The sequence below is a fragment of the Budorcas taxicolor genome, chromosome X (genome assembly GCF_023091745.1).
Source record: "Budorcas taxicolor isolate Tak-1 chromosome X, Takin1.1, whole genome shotgun sequence".
NCBI classification, from domain to species: Eukaryota; Metazoa; Chordata; class Mammalia; order Artiodactyla; family Bovidae; genus Budorcas; species Budorcas taxicolor.
The window spans coordinates 118,925,098-118,940,440 of record NC_068935.1 but is presented as its reverse complement, the minus strand read 5'-3'; the positions used below and the strand labels follow the sequence as shown (position 1 = coordinate 118,940,440).

General features: G+C 41.0%; 1 non-coding gene across 1 annotated transcript; it reads left to right on the top strand.

Annotated features, from left to right (window-relative positions):
- Window positions 1-14,312: 14,312 nt before the first annotated feature.
- Window positions 14,313-14,384, top strand: TRNAC-ACA (transfer RNA cysteine (anticodon ACA)). The gene has a single exon. It is a non-coding gene; the product is annotated as a tRNA-Cys (tRNA).
- Window positions 14,385-15,343: the final 959 nt, after the last annotated feature.

Below are 15,343 nucleotides of genomic sequence, written 5' to 3'. Positions count from 1 at the left end.
AATAGCTAGACAGACAGATTAGTAGATACACATACAAAAAGATGTAGCTATGGCTATAGATACGGATATAATGGTAGGTCTTCAACCACACATAACCATCATTATATTATGAATTCTATAAGTAAAGTCTCCAGGTTTTGTATTTGTTGACTATTGTTACCTTTTTGTTTAAAATAGCTCTTGACATGTAACAGCATAAAAAAGTTGACTAAATGAATTAGTACATAGAGTTGGAGGGAATGTCAGTTGAAAAGAACAAAACCATCACAAACCACCACTAGTTGGTTTTCCCATTCAATTCACTTAGGATTACAGGAACAATTATTAAATACCTGAACTTACCTTAGAAGCTAGAATGATAATTAGCTGCTGTGAATCCTTTCTGTGTCTCTGAATTTGAGTCATCAAGTTGAGAAATGATCAGCAGCCAAGTTGTAACAGTGGAAAAAAATTAAAATGAGGAGAATAGGTGGAGGTGATTGAGAAATGATTTGCAGAACCTGGAAATTGATCAGGTGTGGATAGAGAAGGGAAAAGGACTGGAAAATGGGGCAATAAGGATAAAATCCCACCTTTATCTTCATCCAGGAACTCCTACTTCTTCACCAAAAGACTTCTTTGGCATCAAAATCTGCAATTCTCCAGACAAAATAGCATTTCCTGGAAGAAATAACACCACCAATGTAAAACCACAATGGCAAGTGTGGTGACTGAAATGACCATAACACAAGATAGCGAAAAGGGAAAACAACAACAACAGCAACAGCAACTTTAAACCAAATTCTGTAAGATAAGGCAGTATCCCAAGAATGAATATGATGACATTAAAAATCCTAACTTCCTCCTTGGTGGTGAAGCACTGGTCCCCCAGACACTGACATCCCAGGACTTCCCTCCTGCCCCCCCACCATGGTGAGGGAGTTGGAACAGCCTCAGTAGACCTGTCCTGTGACCTAATCAAACCACCTGAGGCACAGATCTGAGTTCGGAACAGAGAGGTGCTTCCTACAGGCACCGCTGTCAGCTTCCCCAGGCCTGGAGGTGGCCTGCCCTGGTGCCTGTGGGCCACTGGGGCAAAGCTGCAGAGCCTGGTGGCGGGTGAACTTCTGCCCCCAGAAGGTGGGGCTCAAGGCCAAGTAGAAGCATCCATGTGTTCCACCATCCATGGTCAGGAGGCTTCCACCGTAGCCACCCTCCAGGTACTGAGGTGAGACTGTGCAGGCAGGCAGCCGGCCTTTGGGAAGCACTGAATTTCCCCCGTGTGGTGACACGAAAGGAAAAGGTGCAGTACAAGTGTACAGAGAAAGCACCAGTGCCTGTACAGGCTCCGTGGGTGGAAGGTACACAGCCAGAGTTGGGACAGCTCTCTGGACAGTACAGTTGTCCCTGCTTCTGTGGTGTGGCTTTCAGTTGTCCACCAGATATGGCCCTGGGTGTCACAGGTACTGTGATGGGGAGCATCTGGGAGAGCCCGGGGCCATGTGGGCTCTGAGCCTGACTTGGGTGTGAACCCTGGGTTCTTCCTCCTGTGGCTCCACCACTCTGAAAAGGGGCCAGTAGATAAGTATGAAGGGCTTCCCAGGTGGCACTAGTGGTGAAGAACCCATCTGCCAATGCCGGAGACATGAGATGTGGGTTTGATCCCTGGGTCAGGAAGATCCCCTGAAGAAGGAAATGGGCAGCCCACTCCAGTATCCTTGCCTAAAGAATCCCATGGACAGAGAAGCCTGGCAGGCTACGGTCCAAGGGGTTGCAAAGAGTCGGACATGACTGAAGCCAACTTAGCAGCAGCAGAGCACTTTTTCAGCTTGGAGACTTTGTTCAAACAAACATTGCCACTTTTCAGCTGGCGTTTCCTCCTTTTCGGATCTACTACGATAATTAGTCGTTTTTGTGCCAATAGACCTACATGCTGTGAACTGCAATAAAACATTGATGGAGCCCTGTGGACTTGAACTAGTCTGCTTAACAAATTCAAAGGCAATGATTTAAGATTTAAATTACTAATTAATAATTTAACCTGTCTTCTTGTATCACTAAATAATATATTCATATATAACATGGTGAGGGAGTTGCATAGACCAATGGTTCCCAAACCTTATCATTCATCAGAATCGCCTGGGGGTTTGTTAAAACACAGATTACAGGGACCCTGATCCAAGGGATTCTGACTCAGTAGATCTGGAATGGGGCTTGATAATTTGCATTTCTAACAAGTTCCTCAAGGACAGTGATGCTGCTGATCTGAGGACCACAATTTGAGAACCACTGTCATAGAGTAATGGTTCTCTTTTCCCAGAGAAACTGTTCTTTAAAATATTAAATTTTAAATCCAGCTGTACAGTAATAGCTATGAGAGTGGGATATTCCTTCATCCTTGTCATTGCCAGGAGGGCAATTTCACACTCTCCTGAATCTCTAAGAGATGTAATGCTCGGATGAAGTGTTAATTAACCAAATCACCAATGAGACAGAGAAAACGGAAAAAGGAGAAACAAAAAATGCAGTTTCCAGGTCTCTGTCCCAGAAATGTAGTGCTGACTTTTATGAAAGGAATATTTTTAGACACCCAGAAAATCTCTTATTCTCCACATCTCTTGTCAGTAGCTAAAATGATCTGGTCAGGCTTGATGGTTTAGCCTTAGGGAGTCAGGCTAAGAGGACAGAAAAACTATCTGCAGGCAATTTCTCCAAATGTTTATGTAAATCATAAGCTTCTTTCCCTCATACTTATATGTAATTTCAAATTTAACATGTTTTTCTAATACTGACAATTAAAATACATATATAATGTGTATATATATATATATTTTTTAAAAAGAAGCAGATGTCAAAATCTGTGACATCTTCCTGTAATTCACCAGTCCATTTTATAACACGAAATTTTTGTGCCAGAAATAAGTTTGTCTCACCCTAAGTGCTTTAGAATGCACTAATATTTTTATGCCAATCTATTAAAGATTTTCCACTAAAACAGTTCTTGTTATATATTTGTGAACAACGTATCTGCAAACAAAACATAAAAGCCTAAAAAAGTTCTCTTCACCAAAGAAATTTCTGATGATAAAACATTTGTGAGTCTGCATCAATACCAATAATAGTGCCTGGCACATAGTAGGCATTTTATAACTCTGCTCAGTGATAGATGCCATGGTTCAAATGAACTGATAACATATTAACTACTACTGATCTTATTCTCACATATTTTGGCTTCCCAGAAGGACTGAGTGAATTAAAACAAAGTTTGTGTTTGGAAAATGGCTACATGAAATATTCAGTGATGACTAGTGGTCCATAACAAGAGTATGAATTTCAGAGGTACAGGTGATATATGTGGAAATAGAATATGAGATTAGTCATCAGAAAAACACACTGATCAACATCCTTGATAATATTTTTCTGAGATATAGTTCTGTACTTCTTATTTACCAGGTTAGAATCTGCTAGAATGCAACTTTATAATGATCAGGGAACAGTTTTCTCTACTATCCTCTAACTTCTCCTGTCCCTTTCAGAATTTTTCCCTTAGTAACTGCAGAAGAAGAAAAAGTTTTCCTTGACTGTCTTAGGGTCCCTGATTGGCCCTGAAAATTAAACCGACAAAGACAGAGACAGATTAGCAGGAGAAAAGCATACAAATTTTATTGAATGAAGACTGAAAGAAATGACCCAGAGCATCTTTTAGATAAACAGCAAATTTGTGAAGAATTGACAAGACAAAGGGATTTGGGCTAGGGGTAGTAAATGGTAAACAAGTAACTAGGAACACAACAGATTGTCTAACAACATTTCTTTATACAGATTTCTGGGCCCTCTAATTCCTTGTCTCTGGTGATAAGAATGTCTTCCTTCCCTCTGGTACTGGTACAGACCGTACCTTTCACAAGGGAGTTTTATGACCTGTTTCAGGGAAGAAGGGCAAGAGATGTGAGGTCACAGTGATGCTCCCACTTCTGCCATTTTCTTAAACCCCTTCAGCTTAACATATTCAATATGCCAAGGTACTATATTTGGGATAGCACGTCCTAAACACCATCACAATATTTCATCATCATTTCGCCTTTGTGGGTGGACCAGGGGGTACTGTACACTGAAGCCAAACTTCATCCACCTTCTTAGAATTATGACTAGGGGAAGGAGAAGAGAAAAAGATGAAGAGTAATCTAAGCAGTTCTGTGCTTCTACTAAGGGACCATTAGAGCTGTTGTAAAGGTACTATTATTATTTTTAATCATTGTTATTGGAGTATAGTTGATTTACAATGTTGTGTTAGTTTCTGCTGTACACCAAAGTGAATCAGTTATACATATACATATGTCCCCTCTTTTTTAGATTCTTTTCCCATGTAGGTTATTACAGAGTATTGAGTAGAATTCCCTGTGCTATATAGTAGGTCCTTAACAGTTAGTAGGGGCTTCCCTGGTGGCTCAGACAGTAAAGCGTCTGCCTGCAATGCGGGAGACCTGGGTTCGATTCCTGGGTCGGGAAGATCCCCTGGAGAAGGAAATGGCAACCTACTCCAGTACTCGTGCCTGGAAAATCCCATGGACGGAGGAGCCTGATAGGCTATAGTCCATGGGGTCGCAAAGAGTCGGACACGACTGAGTGACTTCACTTAACAGTTAGTAGAATTCCCTGTACTATACATAGGTCCTTATTAGTTTGCTATCATATATAGTAGTATGTATATATCAATCTCAATCTCCCAATTTATCCCTCCCCTTCATACCCAGATGTAAACAGTCTGGTGGCTTACTGGTCATACATGATACACCAAAGAGTCAAATATCTTTCTGTGTAAATCTGAGCAGAGGCTCTGAGTGAATAACCTTGAAAAGAAAACCAGGAAAAGGGATGCAAAAATATAAAAGAGGGAGCAGTTGTAAAACCACAGACATAGTGTGAATTTGGGCAGACATAAGACATTGTTCTGGCATTCTGGGATATAATTAACTCAGAGGAAATGCTGAAAATGATGAATTGAACTAGTCTTTCCTTAAAGGAGGACAGAAAGTTCTAGGGAATATCATGATTAGCACTCATGTGTCCTCCTTCCTCTTCCCTGAGTCTATCATATACCTCCGCCATAAAAGGTATTTATAAACAAAGCTTAGGAGTATTTCAGTCCTTCTCTCATTCTGTTGTACAAAAGGTGCTTTTTTATGTTTCTGCTTCCCAAGCCAAATTGTAAGGATGGGAGTTTATCTCCTTTTTGTTTGTATCTTAATGCCTAGCAATGCATTTTATGCATAGCTTGCACTCCATAAAAGCTGGTTAGATTATTAGAATAATTATGTTTAGGTTCAGATTGCCCAAGATATCCTTGCTCAATAAGCATTTATTTAGCATTCATGATATGCCAGGTACAGAGGCAGTAAATTCACAATTTAGAAGTAGAGAAATTCACATTTAAAAAAGCAATAAATAAACCAATATGATAAGGCAGGCACTAGTAAAGGTGTTCAGTATTGGGAAAAAGAATTAGAAAAAGAAATATTATCCTTAAATATCAGTGGTTAAATAGACTAAAAAGGTAGAAGCACTTTTTTTTTTTTTTCAGTTACTGAGGACTCTACAAATCCCATTTTAACATGACTTCAGGAGGCAGGACACTTACTGGACAGTGTCCCCTTAGGTGAGACCATTAATTCAATTCAGAAACAAATAACTATGGAGGGTTCTATATACCTGTCATTTTGCTTCATCACCACCTTGGTATGCAATGAATTTTGCTTGCAAGGTCCCTTGGTTCTTTCTCTACTCCAGGAAACACAGTTTAACAAGAAATAACTTCTGATTTGATCAGTTTATAAGGTTTTTCCCCCCATTTTTATTAATACAACTATCTTTGGACAAAGTCCACAGAGTAGTAAACTATGTGCCCAGCTGTATTCCTGTTTCGTGGAACGCTTTAAAAATATAAGGTCAGGTCAGTTAAGTTGCTCAGTCATATCTGACTCTTTGTGACCCCATGGACTGCAACATGCCAGGCTTCCCTGTCCATCACCAATTCCCGGAGCTTGCTCAAACTCATGTCCATCGAGTTGGTGATGCCATCCAACCATCTCATCCTCTGTCATCCCTTTCTCCTCCTGCCTTCAATCTTTTCCAGTATAACGGTCTTTTCCAATGAGTTAGCTCTTCAGGTAGCCAATGCATTGGAGTTTCAGCTTTAGCATCAGTCCTTCCAATGAATATTTAGGACTAATTTCCTTTAGGATGGACTGGTTGGACCTCCTTGCAGTCCAAAGGACTCTCAAGAGTCTTCTCCAACACCACAGTTCAAAAGCATCAGTTCTTTGGTGCTCAGCTTTCTTTGTGGTCCAAAACTCACATCCAAACATGACTACTGGAAAAACAATAGCTCTGACTAGATGGACCTCTGTTGGCAAAATAGTGTCTTTGCTTTTTAATATGCTGTCTAGGTTGGTCATAACATTTCTTCCAAGGAGCAAGCGTCTTTTAATTTCACGGCTGCAGTTATCATCTGCAGTTATTGTGGAGCCCCCAAAAATAAAGTCTGACACTCTTTCCATTGTTTCCCCATCTATTTGCCATGAAGTGATGGGACTGGATGCCATGATCTTCGTTTTTTTGAATGTTGAGTTTTAAGCCAGCTTTTTCACTCTCCTCTTTCACTTTCATCAAGAGGCTCTTTAGTTGTTCTTCACTTTCTGCCATAAGGGTGTCATCTGCGTTTCTGAAGTTACTGATATTTCTCCCAGCAATCTTGATCCCAGCTTGTGCTTCATCCAGCCTGGCCTTTTGCATGATGTACTCTGCATATAAGCTAAATAAGCAGTGTGATAATATACACATCCTTGATGTACTCCTTTTCTAGTTTTGAACCAGTCTGTTGTTCCATGTCCAGTTCTAACTGTTGCTTCTTGACCTGCATACAAATTTCTCAGGAGGCAGGTAAGGTGGTCTGTTATTCCCATCTATTTAAGAATTCTCTACAGTTTATTGTGATCTGTATAGTCAAAGGCTTTGGCATAATAAATAAAGCAGAAGTAGATGTTTTCCTGGAACTCTTGCTTTTTTGATGAGCCAATGGATGTTGGCAATTTGATCTCTGGTTCCTCTGCCTTTTCTAAATCCAGCTTGAACATCTGGAAGTTCTTGGTTGACATACTGTTGAAGCCTTGCTTGGAGAATTTTGAGCATTATTTTACTAGTGTGTGAGATGAGTGCAATTGTGCAATAGTTTGAACATTCTTTGGCATTGCTCTTTTTAGGGACTGGAATGAAACCTGACCTTTTCCAGTCCTGTGGCCACTGCTGAGTTTTCCAAACTTGCTGTCATATGGAGTACAGCACTTTCACAGCATCATCTTTAAGGATTTGAAATAGCTCAACTGGAATTCCATCACCTCCACTAGCTTTGTTCTTAGTGATGTTTCCTATGGCCCAATTGACTTCACATTCTAGGATGTCTGGCTCTAGGTAAGTGATCACACCATTGTGGTTATCTGGGTCATGAAGATCTTTTCAGTATAGATCTTCTATGTATTCTTGCCACCTGTTCTTAATATCTTTTGCTTCTGTTAGGTCCATACTGTTTCTGTTCTTTATTGTGCCCATCTTTCCATGAAAAGCTTCCCTGGTGACTCAGAGGTTGAAGCATCTACCTGCAACATGGGAGACCCGAGTTCGATCCCTGGGTCAGGAAGATAACCTGGAGAAGGAAATGGCAACTCACTCCTGTATTCTTGCTGGGAGAATCCCATGGAGGGTGGAGCCTGGTAGGCTACAGTCCACATTGTTGCAAAGAGTCAGACACGACTGAGCAACTTCACTTTCACTTTCTTTTGCATGAAAAGTTCCCTTGGTATCTCTAATTTTCTTGAAGAGATCTCTAATCTTTCTCATTCTATTGTTTTCCTCTATTTCTTTGCACTGATCACTGAGGAAGGCTTTCTTATCTCGCCTTGCTATTCTTTGGAGCTTTGCATTCAAATGGGTATATCTTTCCTTTTCTCCTTTGCCTTTCACTTCCCTTCTTTTCTCAGCTATTTGTAATGCCTCCTCAGACAACCATTTTGCCTTTTTGCATTTATTTTCTTGGGGATGGTCTTCATCACTGCCTCCTGTACAGTGTCACAAACCTCCATCCATAGTTCTTCAGGCACTCTGTCTACCAAATCTAATCCCTTGAATCTATTTGTCACTTCCTATGTATAATGATAAGGGATTTGATTTAGGTCATACCTGAATGGTATAGTAGTTTTCCCTACTTTGTTCAATTTAAGCCTGGAATTTGCAGTGAGGAGTTCATGATCACAGTCAGCTCCCAGTCTTGTTTTTGCTGACTGTATAGAGCTTTTCCATCTTTGGCTGCAAAGAATATAATCAATCTGGTTTCAATATTGACTACCTGGTGATGTTCACATATAGAGTCATCTCTTATGTTGTTGGAAGAGGCTGTTTGCTATGACCAGTGTGTTCTCTTGGCAAAACTCTGTTAGCATTTGCCCCGCTTCATTTTGTACTCTAAGGCCAACCTTGCCTATTACTCCAGGTATCTCTTGACTTCCTACTTTTGCATTTCAATCCACTATGCTGAAAAGGACATCTTTAGCAAAAATGAATGACTGCCCATATTCATGTTTTTCCAATCAGGAAGGAGTGAACAGCTTGAAGTCTGAAAAGTAGACTTTATGATAATTCCTTAGTAAATGGAAACAAAGTCAAACATGTTGAAAATTAAAGAACCTTTTTGAGAAATATAATTACATTATATAACTTTACATACACAATTTAGGTGAACTCTAATATTGAAACTAATATCATACTCATATATAGGTTAAACATAGTGTGAAAACTTCACTCTGACTAAAGGAGTCATTGCTTTCCCAAACAACCTGAATTATTCCATGTCTTGGTCAATCACATGCTTTAAAATCTTATTATCTATACCACAAACATTTCATTTTTCCTTTTGAGAGTTTCAAATTAATTTTATTGATGTTATCTTACTTCAGTTTCTCATAAGCTTCCGTGATCTTTCTAAATATTCACACTCTTTTAAAAGATTACTTATTAAATATTTAATATTTACATACTTTTATCACAAAAAAAGTCAAATTTTGCACTTTGAATATATTTTTAAAGTTGGGTTTTTCCCTTTGGTCTATGACGTAAGCCTTTTTTAACATCACAGACTTATACTAGGAGCCTGCCTCTAGAGTCTTAAAATAGTAATTTTTTCCCCTTGGTCATAAGAATCAGTATTATCAAAATTACTACACCACCCAAAGCAATCTACAGATTCAATGCAATACCTATCAAATTACCAATGGCATTTTTCACAGAATTAGAACAAAAAATTTTACAATTTGTGTGAGAACACAAAAGACCCTGAATAGAGAAAGCAATCTTGAGAAAGAAAACCAGAGCTGGAGGTACCAGGGTCCCTGACTTCAGACTATACTACAAAGCTACAGTCATCAAAACAGCTTGGTACTGGAACAAAAACAGAAATACAGATCAATGGAACACCATAGAAAGTCTAGAGATAAACCCATACATCTATGGTCACCTAATCTATGACAATGGAGAAGGCAATGGCACCCTACTCCCATACTCTTGCCTGGAAAATCCCATGGACAGAGGAGCCTGGTGGGCTGCAGTCCAAGGGGTCACTGAGGGTCGGACATGACTGAGTGACTTCACTTTCACTTTTCCCTTTCATTGGAGAAGGAAATGGCAACCCACTCCAGTGTTCTTGCCTGGAGAATCCCAGGGACGGGGGAGCCTGGTGGGCTGCCATCTATGGGGCCTCATAGAGTCAGACACGACTGAAGTGACTTAGCAGCAGCAGCAATCTATGACAAACGATGTAAGAATATACAGTGGAAAAAAGACAGTTTTTCAATAAGTGATGCTGGGAAAACTAGATAGCCACATGTAAGAAATTGAAATTAGAAACTCTCTAATACTATACACAAAAATAAACTCGAATTGGATTAAAGACCTAAATCTAAGACAGCATACTATAAAACTCTCAGAGGAAACCAAAGACACATCACTCTTTGACATAAATAGCAGCAAATTCTTTTTATCCACCTCCTAGAGTAATGAAAATAAAAACAAAAAAAATTATTAAACTTAAAAGCTTTTGCATGGCAAAGGAAACTATAAATAAAACGAAAAGACAAACCACGGAATAGGAGAAAATATTTGCAAATAAAGTATCTGATAAGTAATTAATCTTCAAAATATACAACAGCTCATGTAGCTCAATATCAAAAAAACAACCCAGTCAAAATATAGGTGGAAAACCTCAATAGACATTTCTCCAAAGAAGACACACAAATGGCCAAAAAGCACATGAAAAGATGCTCAACATCACTAATTATTAGAGCTAGACAAATCAAAACCACAATGAGGTATCACCTCACATCCATCAGAATGGCCATCAGAAAGAGAAAACAAATATCATATATTAATACATGTATGTGGAATCTAGAAAAATGGTATAGATGATCTAATTTGCAAAATAGAAATAAAGACACAGAAGTAGAGAGAAGTATGTATAACAAGGGAGGAAGAGGGGGTGGGATGAATTGGGAGATTGGGATTAACATGACATATATAGACTGTTGATACTATGTATAAAATGGACAACTAATACGAACCTACTGTATAGCTCAGGGAATTCTACTCAGTGCTCTGTGGTGAACTAATTGGGAAGGAAATCCTAAAAAGAGGAGATATATGTAGACGTATAGCTGACTCACTTTGCCATGCAGTAGAAACACAACATTGTAAAGCAACTATACTTCAATTAAAGTTAATTTAAAAAAAAATTGGTGGAGGAGGATACAGAACTAATTTCCCCCATGAACACATCAAAAATGCACCTACAAGTGGAAGAGTCTGAACTGAAAACTAACAGAAAACTGGCAGAAAAACATCTGTGTAATCAAGAAAGACATACACAGAATAGGGTATGAGGGGAAGAGAAGCCATTAAGTGGGGGACCTATGCTCCTGGAAGGGTATCAGTCAGTATCAGTTCAGTCGCTCAGTCATGTCTGACTCTTTGTGACCCCATGGACTGTAGCACACCAGGCCTCCCTGTCCATCACCAACTCCTGGAGTTTACCCAAGCTCATGTCCGTTGAGTCAGTGATGACATCCAACCATCTCATACTTTGTCGTCCCCTTCTCCCACCTTCAATCTTTCCCAGCATCAGGGACTTTTCCAATGAGTCAGCTCTTAACATCAGGTGGCCAAAATATTGAAGTTTCAGCTTCAACATCAGTCCTTCCAATGAACACCCAAGACTGATCTACTTTAGGATGGACTGGTTGAATCTCCTTGCAGTCCAAGAGACTCTCAAGAGTCTTCTCCAACACCACAGTTCAAAAGTGTCAGTTCTTCAGTGCTCAGCTTTCTTTATAGTCCAACTTTTACACCCATACATGGCCAATGGAAAAACCATAGCCTTGACTAAACGGACCTTTGTTGGCAAAGTAACGTCTCTGCTTTTTAATATGATGTCTAGGTTGGTCATAACTTTCCTGCCAAGGAGTAAGCGTCTTTTAATTTCATGGGCGCAGTCACCAGCTGCAGTGATTTTGGAGCCCAGAAAAATAAAGGCTGTCACTGCTTCCATTGTTTCCCCATCTATTTGCCATAAAGTGATGGGACCAGATGCCATGATCTTACTTTTCTGAATGTTGAATTTTAAGCCAACTTTTTCACTCTCCTCTTTCACTTTCATCAAGAGGCTCTTTAGTTCTTCTTCACTTTCTGCCATAAGGCTGATGTCATCTGCATATCTGAGGTTATTGATATTTCTGCCAGCAATCTTGATTCCAGCTTGTGCTTCTTCCAGCCCAGCGTTTCTCATGATGTACTCTGCATTTAAGTTAAATAAGCAGGGTGACAATATGCAGCCTTGATGTACTCTTTTCCTGATTTGGAACCAGTCTGTTGTTCCATGTCCAGTTCTAACTGTTGCTTCTTAACCTGCATACAGATTTCTCAAGAGGCAGATCAGGTGGTCTGGTATTCCCATCTCTTTCAGAATTCCCCATAGTTTATTGTGATCTGCACAGTCAAAGGTTTTGGCATAGTCAGTAAAGCAGAAATAGATGTTTTTCTGGAACTCTCTTGCTTTTTCGATGATCCAGCAGATGTTGGCAATTTGATCTCTGGTTCCTCTGCCTTTTCTAAATCCAGCTTGAACATCCGGAAGTTCATGGTTCACATATTGCTGAAGACTGGCTTGGAGAGTTTTGAGCATTACTTTACTAGCGTGTGAGATGAGTGCAATTGTGTGGTAGTTTGAGCATTCTTTGGCATTTCCTTTCTTAGGGATTGGAATGAAAACTGACCTTTTCCAGTCCTGTGGCCATTGCTGAGTTTTCCAAATTTGCTGGCATATTGAGTGCACCACCTTCACAGCATCATCTTTCAGGATATGAAATAGCTCTACTGGAGCTCCATCACCTACACTAGCTTTGTTCGTAGTGATGTTTTCTAAGGCCCACTTGACTTCACATTCCAGGATGTCTGGCTCTAGGTCAGTGATAACACCATCATGATTATCTGGGTCGTGATCTTTTTAGTACAGTTCTTCTGTGTATTCTAGTACAGTTCTTCTGTGTATTCTTGCCACCTGTTTTTAATATCTTTTGCTTCTGTTAGGTCCATACCATTTCTGTCCTTTATTGAACCCATTTTTGCATGAAATATTCCCTTGGTATCTCTAATTTTCTTGAAGAGATCTCTAATCTTTCCCATTCTGTTGTTTTCCTCTATTTCTTCGCACTGATCACTGAGGAAGGCTTTCTTATCACTCCTTGCTATTCTTTGGAACTCTGCATTCAGATGCTTATATCATTTCTGTTCTTCTTTGCTTTTACGTCTCTTCTTTTCACAGCTATTTGTAAGGCCTCCTCAGATAACCATTTTGCTTTTTTGCATTTCTTTTTTTGGGGATGATCTTGATCCCTGTCTCCTGTACAATGTCATGAACCTCCATCCATAGATCATCAGGCACTCTGTCTATCAGATCTAATCCCTTAAATCTATTTCTCACTTCCACTGTATAATAATAAGGGATTTGATTTTGGTCATACCTGAATGGTCTAGTGTTTTCCCTACTTTCTTCAATTTAAGTCTGAATTTGGCAATAAGGAGTTCACGATCTGAGCCACAGTCAGCTCCTGGTCTTGTTTCTGCTGACTGTATATAACTTCTCCATCTTTGGCTGCAAAGAATATAATCAATCTGATTTCAGCGTTGACCATCTGGTGATGTCCATGTGTAGAGTCTTCTCTTGTGTTGTTGGAAGAGGGTGTTTGCAATCAGCAGTGCGTACTCTTGGCAAAACTCTATTAGCCTTTGCCCTGCTTCATTCTGTACTTCAAGGACAAATTTGCCTGTTACTCCAGGTGTCTCTTGAGTTCCTACTTTTGCATTCCAGTCCCCTATGATGAACAGGACATCTCTTTTGGGTGTTAGTTCTAAAAGGTCTTGTAGGTCTTCATAGAACCGTTCAAACTTCAGCTTCTTCAGCATTACTGGTCAGGGCACAGACTTGGATTACTGTGATAATGAATGGTTTGCCTTGGGAAAGAACAGAGATCATTCTGTCATTTTTGGGATTTCATCCAAGTATTGCATTTCAGACTGTTTTGTTGCCTATGATGGCTACTCTATTTCTTCTAAGGGATTCTTGCCCATAGTAGTAGATATAATGGTCATTTACAAAGTGCTAAATTGATACTGTCCAGGCAATGGCACCCCACTCCAGTACTCTTGCCTGGAAAACCCCATGGATGGAGGAGACTGGTGGGCTGCAGTCCATGGGGTCACTAAGAGTCGGACATGACTGAGCGACTTCACTTTCACTTTTCACTGTCATGCATTGGAGAAGGAAATGGCAACCCACTCCAGTGTTTTTGCCTGGAGAATCCCAGGGACGGGGGACCCTGGTGGGCTGCCATCTATGGGGTTGCACAGAGTCGGACACAACTGAAGTGACTTAGCAGCAGCAGCAGCCCTCTGCTGGAGAAGGGTAAGAGGCTTATGGAAGCTTCCTGATGGGAGAGACTGACTGAGGGGGAAACTGGGTCTTGATCTGATGAGTGGTGTCATGCTCAGTAAATCTTTAATCCAATTTTCTGTGCAGTGGAGCTGTGTTCCCTCCCTGTTATTTGAAAGTGAATGTGAAGTCGCTTTCAGACTCTGCGACCCCATGGACTGTAGCCTACCAGGCTCCTCTGTCCATGGGATTTTCCAGGCAATAATACTGGAGTGGATTGCCATTTACCTGGGGCCAAACTATGGTGACTTCCCTGGTGGCTCAGATGGTAAGGCGTCTGCCTACAATGCAGGAGACCCAGGTTCAATCCCTGGGTTGGGAAGATCTCCTGGAGAAGGAAATGGCAACCCACTCCAGTATTCTTGCCTGGAAAATCCCTTGGACGGAGGAACCTAGTAGGCTACAGTCCATGGGATTGCAAAGAGTCAGACATGACTGAGCGACTTCACTTTCACTTAAACTATGGTGGAGGTAATGAAGATAATGGTGACCTCCTTCAAAAGATCCCATGCATGTACTGCTACACTCAGTGTCAGCAACCCTGCAGCAGGCCACCACCAACCCATGCCTCCACTGGAGACTCCTGGACACTCACAGACAAGTCTGGGTCAGTCTCTTGTTGGGGGGGGGGTATACTCAGGAAAATGAAGATTACACAGGTGGACATCCTCCCTGCGGAATGAGTAGTTCGAGCCACATATTGGGTGCCCCAGTCCTAGGGTGCAACCAAGGGAAAGCGAGCCACCTTGGTGGGCTGGAGGGCATTGGTTTAACCAGAGGGCTGTGGGAAGCCTAGACTTTGTTTGTGAGTATCATACAAATGCTAGCTTCCTCTGAAAGCAAGGTAGAATGGGCAGAATGAGAATGCATAGGTGGCTGAATGGTTTCCTGTAACTGTCCTGGTGCATACCCCAGCCTGGGCCAAGTGAATGTTCTAGTCCCACTTAACTCACATTGCAGCTCACACTGGAGTGAAAGCTGCCATAACCCAGGAAAGACCTCAGCTGTGAGACACTGGGGTGGTTCAAATCTAAAGTGGCACATGAGCAGGATGGAGACAGCCACTACTTGGCAAAATATGGCAGCACATCGGAGGTAGTCCAGACCTCTGATGACAGCCAGACTGCCAAAGCCCATGCCCCACCCGCACTGAGTGCCCATGCCCTTCTTATTCCAGGGCTGCTCTCCTCAGGGGTGAGGATGCCACTGCTGGGAGGGAGATCTCACAGCTGAAGGGAACTGAATCAGCTCAGACTCAACCCTAAGGAGTTTTGTTCCAAT